Source organism: Phalangium opilio, unplaced genomic scaffold (genome assembly GCF_054372755.1).
Source record: "Phalangium opilio isolate 3A_F unplaced genomic scaffold, DU_Popi_V2 ptg000082l_1, whole genome shotgun sequence".
NCBI classification, from domain to species: domain Eukaryota; kingdom Metazoa; phylum Arthropoda; class Arachnida; order Opiliones; family Phalangiidae; genus Phalangium; species Phalangium opilio.
The window spans coordinates 15,470,210-15,486,400 of NW_028324189.1; the positions used below are offsets into that span (position 1 = coordinate 15,470,210).

At 46.6% G+C, this 16,191-nt stretch overlaps 5 non-coding genes across 5 annotated transcripts; all 5 read right to left on the reverse strand.

Annotated features, from left to right (window-relative positions):
• Nucleotides 1-67: 67 nt before the first annotated feature.
• TRNAD-GUC (transfer RNA aspartic acid (anticodon GUC)) lies at nt 68-140 on the reverse strand. The gene has a single exon. It is a non-coding gene; the product is annotated as a tRNA-Asp (tRNA).
• Nucleotides 141-1,685: 1,545 nt separating this feature from the next.
• Nucleotides 1,686-1,758, reverse strand: TRNAD-GUC (transfer RNA aspartic acid (anticodon GUC)). The gene has a single exon. It is a non-coding gene; the product is annotated as a tRNA-Asp (tRNA).
• A 1,545-nt stretch (nt 1,759-3,303) lies between these two features.
• On the reverse strand, nt 3,304-3,376 carry TRNAD-GUC (transfer RNA aspartic acid (anticodon GUC)). The gene has a single exon. It is a non-coding gene; the product is annotated as a tRNA-Asp (tRNA).
• Nucleotides 3,377-5,068: 1,692 nt separating this feature from the next.
• TRNAD-GUC (transfer RNA aspartic acid (anticodon GUC)) lies at nt 5,069-5,141 on the reverse strand. Its single transcript has one exon. It is a non-coding gene; the product is annotated as a tRNA-Asp (tRNA).
• A 2,134-nt stretch (nt 5,142-7,275) lies between these two features.
• Nucleotides 7,276-7,348, reverse strand: TRNAD-GUC (transfer RNA aspartic acid (anticodon GUC)). The gene has a single exon. It is a non-coding gene; the product is annotated as a tRNA-Asp (tRNA).
• Between the last annotated feature and the right edge of the window lie 8,843 nt (nt 7,349-16,191).

The window sequence follows — 16,191 nt, forward strand, 5'->3', positions numbered from 1 at the left end:
TTAAATGGCCGTCAGGTATTGTGGAAAAACTTTGACTTTTTACGTTACATCATAGATCTCACAACACCGCTCCCGGATGGGCTCGAACCACCAACCTTTCGATTGACAGTCGAACGCGCTAACCATTGAGCCATGGAAGCTCAGAAAATAAATTGCCGTCAGGTATTGTGGAAAAACTTCGGATTTTTACGTTACATCAGAGATCTCACAACACCGCTCCCGGGTGGGCTCGAAATACCAACCTTTCTCTTAACAGCTGAACGCGCTAACCATTGCGCAACGGAAGCCCAAAAATTATATGTTCGTCAGGTATTGTGGAAAAACTTTGAATTTTTACGTTACATTTGAGATCTCACAACACCGCTCCCGGGTGGGCTCGAACCACCAACCTTTCGGTTAACAGCCGAACGCGCTAACCATTGCGCAACGGATGCCCCAAAAATTAAATGTTCGTCAGGTATTGTGGAAAAACTTTGGATTTTTACGTTACATTTGAGATCTCACAACACCGCTCCCGAGTGGGCTCGAACCACCAACCTTTCACTTAACAGCTGAACGCGCTAACCATTGCGCAACGGAAGCCCAAAAATTATATGTTTGTCAGGTATTGTGGAAAAACTTTGAATTTTTACGTTACATTTGAGATCTCACAACACCGCTCCCGGGTGGGCTCGAACCACCAACCTTTCGGTTAACAGCCGAACGCGCTAACCATTGAGCCATGGAAGCTCAGAAAATAAATGGTCGTCAGGTATTGTGGAAAAACTTTGGCTTTTTACGTTACATTTGAAACTTCACAACACCGCACCCGGGTGGGCCCGAACCACCAACCTTTTGTTTAACATCCGAACGCGCTAACCATGGAGCCAAAGAAGCCCAAAAATTAAATGGTCGTCAGGTATTGTGAAAAACTTTGACTTTTTAAGTTACATCTGAGATCTCACAACACCGCTCCCGGATGGGCTCGAACCACCAACCTTTCGCTTAACAGCCGAACGCGCTAACCATTGAGCCATGGAAGCTCAGAAAATAAATGGCCGTCAGGTATTGTGGAAAAACTTTGGATTTTTACGTTACATTTGAGATCTCACAACACCGCTCCCGAGTGGGCTCGAACCACCAACCTTTCTTTTAACAGCTGAACGCGCTAACCATTGCGCAACGGAAGCCCAAAAATTAAATTTTCGTCAGGTATTGTGGAAAATTTTTTTAATTTTTACGTTACATTTGAGATCTCACAACACCGCTGCCGAGTGGGCTCGAACCACCAACCTTTCGGTTAACAGCCGAACGTGCTAACCATTGCGCCACGGAAGCCCAAAAAGTAAATGGTCGTCAGGTATTGTGGAAAAACTTTGGCTTTTTACGTTACATTTGAAACTTCACAAAACCGCACCCGGGTGGAATCGAACTACCAACCTTTCGGTTAACATCCGAACGCGTTAACCATGGAGCCAAGGAAGCTCAGGAATGAAATGGTCGTCAGGTATTGTGGAAAGACTTTGGCTTTTTACGTTACATTTGAAACTTCACATCACCGCACCCGGGTGGGCCTGAACCAAAAACCTTTTCTTTAACATCCGAACGCGCTAACCATGGAGCCAAAGAAGCCCAAAAATTAAATGGCCGTCAGGTATTGTGGAAAAACTTTGACTTTTTACGTTACATCTGAGATCTCACAACACCGCTCCCGGATGGGCTCGAACCACCAACCTTTCGATTGACAGTCGAACGCGCTAACCATTGAGCCATGGAAGCTCAGAAAATAAATGGCCGTCAGGTATTGTGGAAAAACTTTGGATTTTTACGTTACATTTGAGATCTCACAACACCGCTCCCGAGTGGGCTCGAACCACCAACCTTTCTTTCAACAGCTGAACGCGCTAACCATTGCGCAACGGAAGCCCAAAAATTAAATGTTCGTCAGTTATTGTGGAAAATTTTTTTAATTTTTACGTTACATTTGAGATCTCACAACACCGCTCCCGGGTGGGCTCGAACCACCAACCTTTCGATTAACAGCCGAACGCGCTAACCATTGAGCCATGGAAGCTCAGAAAATAAATGGTCGTCAGGTATTGTGGAAAAACTTTGACTTTTTACGTCACATCTGAGACCTCACAACACCGCTCCCGGGTGGGCTCGAACCACCAACCTTTCGATTAACAGCCGAACGCGCTAACCATTGAGCCATGGAAGCTCAGAAAATAAATGGTCGTCAGGTATTGTGGAAAAACTTTGACTTTTTACGTCACATCTGAGACCTCACAACACCGCTCCCGGGTGGGCTCGAACCACCAACCTTTCGATTAACAGCCGAACGCGCTAACCATTGAGCCATGGAAGCTCAGAAAATAAATGGTCGTCAGGTATTGTGGAAAAACTTTGGCTTTTTACGTTACATTTGAAACTTCACAACACCGCACCCGGGTGGGCCCGAACCACCAACCTTTTGTTTAACATCCGAACGCGCTAACCATGGAGCCAAAGAAGCCCAAAAATTAAATGGTCGTCAGGTATTGTGAAAAACTTTGACTTTTTAAGTTACATCTGAGATCTCACAACACCGCTCCCGGATGGGCTCGAACCACCAACCTTTCGCTTAACAGCCGAACGCGCTAACCATTGAGCCATGGAAGCTCAGAAAATAAATGGCCGTCAGGTATTGTGGAAAAACTTTGGATTTTTACGTTACATTTGAGATCTCACAACACCGCTCCCGAGTGGGCTCGAACCACCAACCTTTCTTTTAACAGCTGAACGCGCTAACCATTGCGCAACGGAAGCCCAAAAATTAAATGTTCGTCAGGTATTGTGGAAAAATTTTTTAATTTTTACGTTACATTTGAGATCTCACAACACCGCTGCCGAGTGGGCTCGAACCACCAACCTTTCGGTTAACAGCCGAACGTGCTAACCATTGCGCCACGGAAGCCCAAAAAGTAAATGGTCGTCAGGTATTGTGGAAAAACTTTGGCTTTTTACGTTACATTTGAAACTTCACAACACCGCACCCGGGTGGAATCGAACTACCAACCTTTCGGTTAACATCCGAACGCGCTAACCATGGAGCCAAGGAAGCTCAGGAATGAAATGGTCGTCAGGTATTGTGGAAAGACTTTGGCTTTTTACGTTACATTTGAAACTTCACATCACCGCACCCGGGTGGGCCTGAACCACCAACCTTTTCTTTAACATCCGAACGCGCTAACCATGGAGCCAAAGAAGCCCAAAAATTAAATGGCCGTCAGGTATTGTGGAAAAACTTTGACTTTTTACGTTACATCTGAGATCTCACAACACCGCTCCCGGATGGGCTCGAACCACCAACCTTTCGATTGACAGTCGAACGCGCTAACCATTGAGCCATGGAAGCTCAGAAAATAAATGGCCGTCAGGTATTGTGGAAAAACTTTGGATTTTTACGTTACATTTGAGATCTCACAACACCGCTCCCGAGTGTGCTTGAACCACCATCCTTTCTTTTAACAGCTAAACGCGCTAACCATTGCGCAACGGAAGCCCCAAAAATTAAATGTTCGTCAGGTATTGTGGAAAAACTTTGGATTTTTAAGTTACATTTGAGATCTCACAACACCGCTCCCGAGTGGGCTCGAACCACCTACCTTTCTCTTAACAGCTGAACGCGCTAACCATTGCGCAACGGAAGCCCAAAAGTTATATGTTCGTCAGGTATTGTGGAATAGCTTTGAATTTTTACGTTACATTTGACATCTAACAACACCGCTCCCGGGTGGGCTCGAACCACCAACCTTTCGGTTAACAGCCGAACGCGCTAACCATTGAGCCATGGAAGCTCAGAAAATAAATGGTCGTCAGGTATTGTGGAAAAACTTTGACTTTTTACGTCACATCTGAGACCTCACAACACCGCTCCCGGGTGGGCTCGAACCACCAACCTTTCGATTAACAGCCGAACGCGCTAACCATTGAGCCATGGAAGCTCAGAAAATAAATGGTCGTCAGGTATTGTGGAAAAACTTTGACTTTTTACGTCACATCTGAGACCTCACAACACCGCTCCCGGGTGGGCTCGAACCACCAACCTTTCGATTAACAGCCGAACGCGCTAACCATTGAGCCATGGAAGCTCAGAAAATAAATGGTCGTCAGGTATTGTGGAAAAACTTTGGCTTTTTACGTTACATTTGAAACTTCACAACACCGCACCCGGGTGGGCCCGAACCACCAACCTTTTGTTTAACATCCGAACGCGCTAACCATGGAGCCAAAGAAGCCCAAAAATTAAATGGTCGTCAGGTATTGTGAAAAACTTTGACTTTTTAAGTTACATCTGAGATCTCACAACACCGCTCCCGGATGGGCTCGAACCACCAACCTTTCGCTTAACAGCCGAACGCGCTAACCATTGAGCCATGGAAGCTCAGAAAATAAATGGCCGTCAGGTATTGTGGAAAAACTTTGGATTTTTACGTTACATTTGAGATCTCACAACACCGCTCCCGAGTGGGCTCGAACCACCAACCTTTCTTTTAACAGCTGAACGCGCTAACCATTGCGCAACGGAAGCCCAAAAATTAAATGTTCGTCAGGTATTGTGGAAAAATTTTTTAATTTTTACGTTACATTTGAGATCTCACAACACCGCTGCCGAGTGGGCTCGAACCACCAACCTTTCGGTTAACAGCCGAACGTGCTAACCATTGCGCCACGGAAGCCCAAAAAGTAAATGGTCGTCAGGTATTGTGGAAAAACTTTGGCTTTTTACGTTACATTTGAAACTTCACAACACCGCACCCGGGTGGAATCGAACTACCAACCTTTCGGTTAACATCCGAACGCGCTAACCATGGAGCCAAGGAAGCTCAGGAATGAAATGGTCGTCAGGTATTGTGGAAAGACTTTGGCTTTTTACGTTACATTTGAAACTTCACATCACCGCACCCGGGTGGGCCTGAACCACCAACCTTTTCTTTAACATCCGAACGCGCTAACCATGGAGCCAAAGAAGCCCAAAAATTAAATGGCCGTCAGGTATTGTGGAAAAACTTTGACTTTTTACGTTACATCTGAGATCTCACAACACCGCTCCCGGATGGGCTCGAACCACCAACCTTTCGATTGACAGTCGAACGCGCTAACCATTGAGCCATGGAAGCTCAGAAAATAAATGGCCGTCAGGTATTGTGGAAAAACTTTGGATTTTTACGTTACATTTGAGATCTCACAACACCGCTCCCGAGTGTGCTTGAACCACCATCCTTTCTTTTAACAGCTAAACGCGCTAACCATTGCGCAACGGAAGCCCCAAAAATTAAATGTTCGTCAGGTATTGTGGAAAAACTTTGGATTTTTAACTTACATTTGAGATCTCACAACACCGCTCCCGAGTGGGCTCGAACCACCAACCTTTCGGTTAACAGCCGAACGCGCTAACCATTGAGCCATGGAAGCTCAGAAAATAAATGGTCTTCAGGTATTGTGGAAAAACTTTGGCTTTTTACGTTACATTTGAAACTTCACAACACCGCACCCGGGTGGGCCCGAACCACCAACCTTTTGTTTAACATCCGAACGCGCTAACCATGGAGCCAAAGAAGCCCAAAAATTAAATGGTCGTCAGGTATTGTGGAAAAACTTTGACTTTTTAAGTTACATCTGAGATCTCACAACACCGCTCCCGGATGGGCTCGAACCACCAACCTTTCGCTTAACAGCCGAACGCGCTAACCATTGAGCCATGGAAGCTCAGAAAATAAATGGCCGTCAGGTATTGTGGAAAAACTTTGGATTTTTACGTTACATTTGAGATCTCACAACACCGCTCCCGAGTGGGCTCGAACCACCAACCTTTCTTTCAACAGCTGAACGCGCTAACCATTGCGCAACGGAAGCCCAAAAATTAAATGTTCGTCAGTTATTGTGGAAAATTTTTTTAATTTTTACGTTACATTTGAGATCTCACAACACCGCTCCCGAGTGGGCTCGAACCACCAACCTTTCTCTTAACAGCTGAACGCGCTAGCCATTGCGCAACGGAAGCCCAAAAATTATATGTTCGTCAGGTATTGTGGAAAAACTTTGGCTTTTTACGTTACATTTGAGATCTCACATCACCGCTCCCGGGTGGGCTCGAACCACCAACCTTTCGATTAACAGCCGAACGCGCTAACCATTGAGCCATGGACGCTCAAAAATTAAATGGCCGTCAGGTATTGTGGGAAAACTTTGACTTTTTACGTTACATCTGAGATCTCACAACACCGCTCCCGGATGGGCTCGAACCACCAACCTTTCGCTTAACAGCCGAACGCGCTAACCATTGAGCCATGGAAGCTCAGAAAATAAATGGCCGTCAGGTATTGTGGAAAAACTTTGGATTTTTACGTTACATTTGAGATCTCACAACACCGCTCCCGAGTGGGCTCGAACCACCAACCTTTCTTTCAACAGCTGAACGCGCTAACCATTGCGCAACGGAAGCCCAAAAATTAAATGTTCGTCAGTTATTGTGGAAAATTTTTTTAATTTTTACGTTACATTTGAGATCTCACAACACCGCTCCCGAGTGGGCTCGAACCACCAACCTTTCTCTTAACAGCTGAACGCGCTAGCCATTGCGCAACGGAAGCCCAAAAATTATATGTTCGTCAGGTATTGTGGAAAAACTTTGGCTTTTTACGTTACATTTGAGATCTCACATCACCGCTCCCGGGTGGGCTCGAACCACCAACCTTTCGATTAACAGCCGAACGCGCTAACCATTGAGCCATGGAAGCTCAGAAAATAAATGGTCGTCAGGTATTGTGGAAAAACTTTGACTTTTTACGTCACATCTGAGACCTCACAACACCGCTCCCGGGTGGGCTCGAACCACCAACCTTTCGATTAACAGCTGAACGCGCTAACCATTGCAACACGGAAGCCCAAAAATTAAATGTTCGTCAGGTATTGTGGAAAAACTTTGGATTTTTACGTTACATCAGAGATCTCACAACACCGCTCCCGGGTGGGCTCGAACCACCAACCTTTCGATTAACAGCTGAACGCGCTAACCATTGCAACACGGTAGCCCAAAAATTAAATGTTCGTCAGGTATTGTGAAAGACTTTGGCTTTTTACGTTACATTTGAAACTTCACAACACCGCACCCGGGTGGGCCTGAATCACCAACCTTTTCTTTAACATCCGAACGCGCTAACCACGGAGCCAAAGAAGCCCAAAAATTAAATGGTCGTCAGGTATTGTGGAAAAACTTTGACTTTTTACGTTACATCTGAGATCTCACAACACCGCTCCCGGATGGGCTCGAACCACCAACCTTTCGATTGACTGTCGAACGCGCTAACCATTGAGCCATGGAAGCTCAGAAAATAAATGGCCGTCAGGTATTATGGAAAAACTTTGACTTTTTACGTCACATCTGAGACCTCACAACACCGCTCCCGGGTGGGCTCGAACCACCAACCTTTCGATTAACAGCTGAACGCGCTAACCATTGCAACACGGAAGCCCAAAAATTAAATGTTCGTCAGGTATTGTGGAAAAACTTTGACTTTTTACGTTACATCAGAGATCTCACAACACCGCTCCCGGGTGGCCTCGAAATAACAACCTTTCGATTAACAGCTGAACGCGCTAACCATTGCAACACGGAAGCCCAAAAATTAAATGTTCGTCAGGTATTGTGGAAAAACTTTGGCTTTTTACGTTACATTTGAAACTTCACAACACCGCACCCGGGTGGTCCCGAACCACCAACCTTTTGTTTAACATCCGAACGCGCTAACCATGGAGCCAAAGAAGCCCAAAAATTAAATGGTCGTCAGGTATTGTGGAAAAACTTTGACTTTTTAAGTTACATCTGAGACCTCACAACACCGCTCCCGGATGGGCTCGAACCACCAACCTATTGGTTAACAGCCGAACGCGCTAACCATTGAGCCACGGAAGCCCAAAGTTAAATGCTCGTCAGGTATTGTGTAAAAACCTTGACTTTTTACGTCACATCTGAGACCTCACAACACCGCTCCCGGATGGGCTCGAACCACCAACCTATTGGTTAACAGCCGAACGCGCTAACCATTGAGCCACGGAAGCTCAGAAATTAAATGGTTGTCACGTATTGTGGAAAAGTTTTGACTTTTTACGCTACATCTGAGACCCCACAACACCTCTCCCGGGTGGGCTCGAACCTTCAACCTTTCGATTAACAGCTGAACGCGCTAATCATTGCGCCACGGAAGCCCAAAAATTAAATGTTCGTCAGGTATTGTGGAAAAACTCTGACATTTTACGTTACATCTGAGACCTCACAACACCGCTCCCGGATGGGCTCGAACCACCAACCCATTGGTTAACAGCCGAACGCGCTAACCATTGCGCCACGGAAGCCCAAAAATTAAATGGTCGTCAGGTGTTGTGGAAAAAACCTTGACTTTTTACGTCACATCTGAGACCTCACAACACCGCTCCCGGATGAGCTCGAACCACCAACCTATTGGTTAACAGCCGAACGCGCTAACCATTGAGCCACGGAAGCTCAGAAATTAAATGATTGTCACGTATTGTGGATAAGTTTTGACTTTTTACGCTACATATGAGACCCCACAACACCTCTCCCGGGTGGGCTCGAACCTTCAACCTTTCGATTAACAGCTGAACGCGCTAATCATTGCGCCACGGAAGCCCAAAAATTAAATGTTCGTCAGGTATTGTGGATAAGTTATGACTTATTACGTTATATCTGATACCCTACAACACCTCTCCCGGTTGGCATCGAACCACCAACCTTTCGGTTAACAGCCGAACGCGCTAACCATTGCCCCAAGGAACCCCAAAAATTAAATGTTCGTCAGGTATTGTGGAAAAACCTTGAATTTTTACGTTACATTTGAGATCCCACAACACCGCTCCCGGGTGGGCTCGAACCACCAACCTATTGGTTAACAGCCGAACGCGCTAATCATTGAGCCACGGAAGCTCAGAAATTAATTGTTGTCACGTATTGTGGAAAAGTTTTGACTTTTTACGATACATCTGAGACCCCACAACACCTCTCCCGGGTGGGCTCGTACCACCAACCTTTCGATTAACAGCTGAACGCGCTAACCATTGCGCCACGGAAGCCCAAAAATTCAATGTTCGACAGGTATTGTGGAAAAACTCTGACATTTTATGTTACATTTGAGACGTCACAACACCGCTCCCGGGAGGGCTCAAACCACCAGTCTTTTGAATAGCAGCTGAACGCGATAACCATTGCGCCACGGAAGCCCAAAAATTAAATGGTCGTCAGGTATTTTGGAAAAACCTTGACTTTTAACGTCACATCTGAGACGTCACAATACCGCTCCCGGATGGGCTCGAACCACCAACCGATTGGTTAACAGCCGAACGCGCTAACCATTGAGCCACGGAAGCCCAAAGTTAAATGCTCGTCAGGTATTGTGTAAAAACGTTGACTTTTTACGTCACATCTGAGACCTCACAACACCGCTCCCGGATGGGCTCGAACCACCAACCTATTGGTTAACAGCCGAACGCGCTAACCATTGAGCCACGGAAGCTCAGAAATTAAATGGTTGTCACGTATTGTGGAAAAGTTTTGACTTTTTACGCTACATCTGAGACCCCACAACACCTCTCCCGGGTGGGCTCGAACCTTCAACCTTTCGATTAACAGCTGAACGCGCTAATCATTGCGCCACGGAAGCCCAAAAATTAAATGTTCGTCAGGTATTGTGATAAAAACTCTGACATTTTACGTTACATCTGAGACCTCACAACACCGCTCCCGGATGGGCTCGAACCACCAACCTATTGGTTAACAGCCGAACGCGCTAACCATTGCGCCACGGAAGCCCAAAAATTAAATGGTCGTCAGGTGTTGTGGAAAAAACCTTGACTTTTTACGTCACACCTGAGACGTCACAACACCGCTCCCGGATGGGCTCGAGCCACACACCTATTGGTTAACAGCCGAACGCGCTAACCTTTGAGCCACGGAAGCTCAGAAATTAAATGGTTGTCAGGTATTGTGGATAAGTTATGACTTTTTACGTTACATCTGAGACCCTACAACACCTCTTCCGGTTGGGCTCGAACCACCAACCTTTCGGTTAACAGCCGAACGCGCTAACCATTGCGCCAAGAAAGCCCAAAAATTTAATGGTCGTCAGGTATTGTGGCAAAACTTTGGCTTTCTACGTTACATTTGAGATCCCACACCAACCGCTCCCGGGTGGGCTCGAACCACCAACCTATTGGTTAACAGCCGAACGCGCTAACCATTGCCCCAAGGAACCCCAAAAATTAAATGCTCGTCAGGTATTGTGTAAAAACCTTGACTTTTTACGTTACATTTGAGACCTCACAACACCGTTCCCGGATGGGCTCGAACCACTAACCTATAGGTTAACAGCCGAAGCGCTAACCATTGAGCCACGGAAGCTCAGAAATTAAATGGTTGTCACGTATTGTGGAAAAGTTTTGACTTTTTACGCTACATCTGAGACCCCACAACACCTCTCCCGGGTGGGCTCGAACCTTCAACCTTTCGATTAACAGCTGAACGCGCTAATCATTGCGTCACGGAAACCCAAAAATTCAATGTTCGACAGGTATTGTGGAAAAACTCTGACATTTTACGTTACATCTGAGACCTCACAACACCGCTCCCGGATGGGCTCGAACCACCAACCTATTGGTTAACAGCCGAACGCGCTAACCATTGAGCCACGGAAGCCCAAAGTTAAATGCTCGTCAGGTATTGTGTAAAAACCTTGACTTTTTACGTCACATCTGAGACCTCACAACACCGCTCCCGGATGGGCTCGAACCACCAACCTATTGGTTAACAGCCGAACGCGCTAACCATTGAGCCACGGAAGCTCAGAAATTAAATGGTTGTCACGTATCGTGGAAAAGTTTTGACTTTTTACGCTACATCTGAGACCCCACAACACCTCTCCCGGGTGGGCTCGAACCTTCAACCTTTCGATTAACAGCTGAACGCGCTAATCATTGCGCCACGGAAGCCCAAAAATTAAATGTTCGTCAGGTATTGTGGAAAAACTCTGACATTTTACGTTACATCTGAGACCTCACAACACCGCTCCCGGATGGGCTCGAACCACCAACCCATTGGTTAACAGCCGAACGCGCTAACCATTGCGCCACGGAAGCCCAAAAATTAAATGGTCGTCAGGTGTTGTGGAAAAAACCTTGACTTTTTACGTCACATCTGAGACCTCACAACACCGCTCCCGGATGAGCTCGAACCACCAACCTATTGGTTAACAGCCGAACGCGCTAACCATTGAGCCACGGAAGCTCAGAAATTAAATGATTGTCACGTATTGTGGATAAGTTTTGACTTTTTACGCTACATATGAGACCCCACAACACCTCTCCCGGGTGGGCTCGAACCTTCAACCTTTCGATTAACAGCTGAACGCGCTAATCATTGCGCCACGGAAGCCCAAAAATTAAATGTTCGTCAGGTATTGTGGATAAGTTATGACTTATTACGTTATATCTGATACCCTACAACACCTCTCCCGGTTGGCATCGAACCACCAACCTTTCGGTTAACAGCCGAACGCGCTAACCATTGCCCCAAGGAACCCCAAAAATTAAATGTTCGTCAGGTATTGTGGAAAAACCTTGAATTTTTACGTTACATTTGAGATCCCACAACACCGCTCCCGGGTGGGCTCGAACCACCAACCTATTGGTTAACAGCCGAACGCGCTAATCATTGAGCCACGGAAGCTCAGAAATTAATTGTTGTCACGTATTGTGGAAAAGTTTTGACTTTTTACGCTACATCTGAGACCCCACAACACCTCTCCCGGGTGGGCTCGTACCACCAACCTTTCGATTAACAGCTGAACGCGCTAACCATTGCGCCACGGAAGCCCAAAAATTCAATGTTCGACAGGTATTGTGGAAAAACTCTGACATTTTATGTTACATTTGAGACGTCACAACACCGCTCCCGGGAGGGCTCAAACCACCAGTCTTTTGAATAGCAGCTGAACGCGATAACCATTGCGCCACGGAAGCCCAAAAATTAAATGGTCGTCAGGTATTTTGGAAAAACCTTGACTTTTAACGTCACATCTGAGACGTCACAATACCGCTCCCGGATGGGCTAGAACCACCAACCTATTGGTTAACAGCCGAACGCGCTAACCATTGAGCCACGGAAGCTCAGAAATTAAATGGTTGTCACGTATTGTGGATAAGTTTTGACTTTTTACGCTACATCTGAGACCCCACAACACCTCTTCCGGGTGCGCTTGAACCACCAGCCTTTCGATTAACAGTTGAACGCGCTAATAATTGCGCCACGGAAGCCCAAAAATTAAATGTTCGTCAGGTATTGTGGGAAAACTCTGACATTTTACGTTACATCTGAGACGTCACAACACCGCTCCCGGATGGGCTCGAACCACCAACATTTCGGTTAACAGCTGAACGCGCTGACCATTGCGCCACGGAAGCCCAAAAATTAAATGTTCGTCAGGTATTGTGGAAAAACTCTGACATTTTACGTTACATCTGAGACCTCACAACACCGCTCCCGGATGGGTTCGAACCACCAACCTATTGGTTAACAGCCGAACGCGCTAACCATTGCGCCACGGAAGCCCAAAATTTAAATGGTCGTTAGATGTTGTGGAAAAAACCTTGACTTTTTACGTCACATCTGAGACGTCACAACACCGCTCCCGGATGGGCTCGAACCACACACCTATTGGTTAACAGCCGAACGCGCTAACCTTTGAGCAACGGAAGCTCAGAAATTAAATGGTTGTCAGGTATTGTAGATAAGTTATGACTTTTTACGTTACATCTGAGACCCTACAACACCTCTTCCGGTTGGGCTCGAACCACCAACCTTTCGGTTAAGAGCCGAACGCACTAACAATTGCGCCAAGGAAGCCCAAAAATTTAATGGTCGTCAGTTATTGTGGCAAAACTTTGGCTTTCTACGTTACATTTGAGATCCCACACCACCGCTCCCGGGTGGGCTCGAACCACCAACCTATTGGTTAACAGCCGAACGCGCTAACCATTGCGCCACGGAAGCCCAAAAATTAAATGGTCGTCAGGTGTTGTGGAAAAAACCTTGACTTTTTACGTCACATCTGAGACGTCACAACACCGCTCCCGGATGGGCTCGAGCCACACACCTATTGGTTAACAGCCGAACGCGCTAACCTTTGAGCCACGGAAGCTCAGAAATTAAATGGTTGTCAGGTATTGTGGATAAGTTATGACTTTTTACGTTACATCTGAGACCCTACAACACCTCTTCCGGTTGGGCTCGAACCACCAACCTTTCGGTTAACAGCCGAACGCGCTAACCATTGCGCCAAGAAAGCCCAAAAATTTAATGGTCGTCAGGTATTGTGGCAAAACTTTGGCTTTCTACGTTACATTTGAGATCCCACACCAACCGCTCCCGGGTGGGCTCGAACCACCAACCTATTGGTTAACAGCCGAACGCGCTAACCATTGAGCCACGGAAGCTCAGAAATTAAATGGTTGTCACGTATTGTGGATAAGTTTTGACTTTTTACGCTACATCTGAGACCCCACAACACCTCTTCCGGGTGCGCTTGAACCACCAGCCTTTCGATTAACAGTTGAACGCGCTAATAATTGCGCCACGGAAGCCCAAAAATTAAATGTTCGTCAGGTATTGTGGGAAAACTCTGACATTTTACGTTACATCTGAGACGTCACAACACCGCTCCCGGATGGGCTCGAACCACCAACCTTTCGGTTAACAGCTGAACGCGCTGACCATTGCGCCACGGAAGCCCAAAAATTAAATGTTCGTCAGGTATTGTGGAAAAACTCTGACATTTTACGTTACATCTGAGACCTCACAACACCGCTCCCGGATGGGTTCGAACCACCAACCTTTCGGTTAACAGCCGAACGCGCTAACCATTGCGCCAAGAAAGCCCAAAAATTTAATGGTCGTCAGGTATTGTGGCAAAACTTTGGCTTTCTACGTTACATTTGAGATTCCACACCAACCGCTCCCGGGTGGGCTCGAACCACCAACCTATTGGTTAACAGCCGAACGCGCTAACCATTGCCCCAAGGAACCCCAAAAATTAAATGTTCGTCAGGTATTGTGGAAAAACCTTGAATTTTTACGTTACATTTGAGATCCCACAACACCGCTCCCGGGTGGGCTCGAACCACCAACCTATTGGTTAACAGCCGAACGCGCTAATCATTGAGCCACGGAAGCTCAGAAATTAAATGGTTGTCACGTATTGTGGAAAAGTTTTGACTTTTTACGCTACATCTGAGACCCCACAGCACCTCTCCCGGGTGGGCTCGTACCACCAACCTTTCGATTAACAGCTGAACGCGCTAACCATTGCGCCACGGAAGCCCAAAAATTCAATGTTCGACAGGTATTGTGGAAAAACTCTGACATTTTATGTTACATTTGAGACGTCACAACACCGCTCCCGGGAGGGCTCAAACCACCAGTCTTTTGAATAGCAGCTGAACGCGATAACCATTGCGCCACGGAAGCCCAAAAATTAAATGGTCGTCAGGTATTTTGGAAAAACCTTGACTTTTAACGTCACATCTGAGACGTCACAATACCGCTCCCGGATGGGCTCGAACCACCAACCTATTGGTTAACAGCCGAACGCGCTAACCATTCAGCCACGGAAGCTCAGAAATTAAATGGTTGTCACGTATTGTGGAAAAGTTTTGACTTTTTACGCTACATCTGAGACCCCACAACACCTCTCCCGGGTGGGCTCGAACCTTCAACCTTTCGATTAACAGCTGAACGCGCTAATCATTGCGCCACGGAAGCCCAAAAATTAAATGTTCGTCAGGTATTGTGATAAAAACTCTGACATTTTACGTTACATCTGAGACCTCACAACACCGCTCCCGGATGGGCTCGAACCACCAACCTATTGGTTAACAGCCGAACGCGCTAATCATTGCGCCACGGAAGCCCAAAAATTAAATGGTCGTCAGGTGTTGTGGAAAAAACCTTGACTTTTTACGTCACATCTGAGACGTCACAACATCGCTCCCGGATGGGCTCGAGCCACACACCTATTGGTTAACAGCCGAACGCGCTAACCTTTGAGCCACGGAAGCTCAGAAATTAAATGGTTGTCAGGTATTGTGGATAAGTTATGACTTTTAACGTTACATCTGAGACCCTACAACACCTCTTCCGGTTGGGCTCGAACCACCAACCTTTCGGTTAACAGCCGAACGCGCTAACCATTGCGCCAAGAAAGCCCAAAAATTTAATGGTCGTCAGGTATTGTGGCAAAACTTTGGCTTTCTACGTTACATTTGAGATCCCACACCAACCGCTCCCGGGTGGGCTCGAACCACCAACCTATTGGTTAACAGCCGAACGCGCTAACCATTGAGCCACGGAAGCTCAGAAATTAAATGGTTGTCACGTATTGTGGATAAGTTTTGACTTTTTACGCTACATCTGAGACCCCACAACACCTCATCCGGGTGCGCTTGAACCACCAGCCTTTCGATTAACAGTTGAACGCGCTAATAATTGCGCCACGGAAGCCCAAAAATTAAATGTTCGTCAGGTATTGTGGGAAAACTCTGACATTTTACGTTACATCTGAGACGTCACAACACCGCTCCCGGATGGGCTCGAACCACCAACCTTTCGGTTAACAGCTGAACGCGCTGACCATTGCGCCACGGAAGCCCAAAAATTAAATGTTCGTCAGGTATTGTGGAAAAACTCTGACATTTTACGTTACATCTGAGACCTCACAACACCGCTCCCGGATGGGCTCGAACCACCAACCTATTGGTTAACAGCCGAACGCGCTAACCATTGCGCCACGGAAGCCCAAAATTTAAATGGTCGTTAGATGTTGTGGAAAAAACCTTGACTTTTTACGTCACATCTGAGACGTCACAACACCGCTCCCGGATGGGCTCGAACCACACACCTATTGGTTAACAGCCGAACGCGCTAACCTTTGAGCAACGGAAGCTCAGAAATTAAATGGTTGTCAGGTATTGTAGATAAGTTATGACTTTTTACGTTACATCTGAGACCCTACAACACCTCTTCCGGTTGGGCTCGAACCACCAACCTTTCGGTTAACAGCCGAACGCACTAACAATTGCGCCAAGGAAGCCCAAAAATTTAATGGT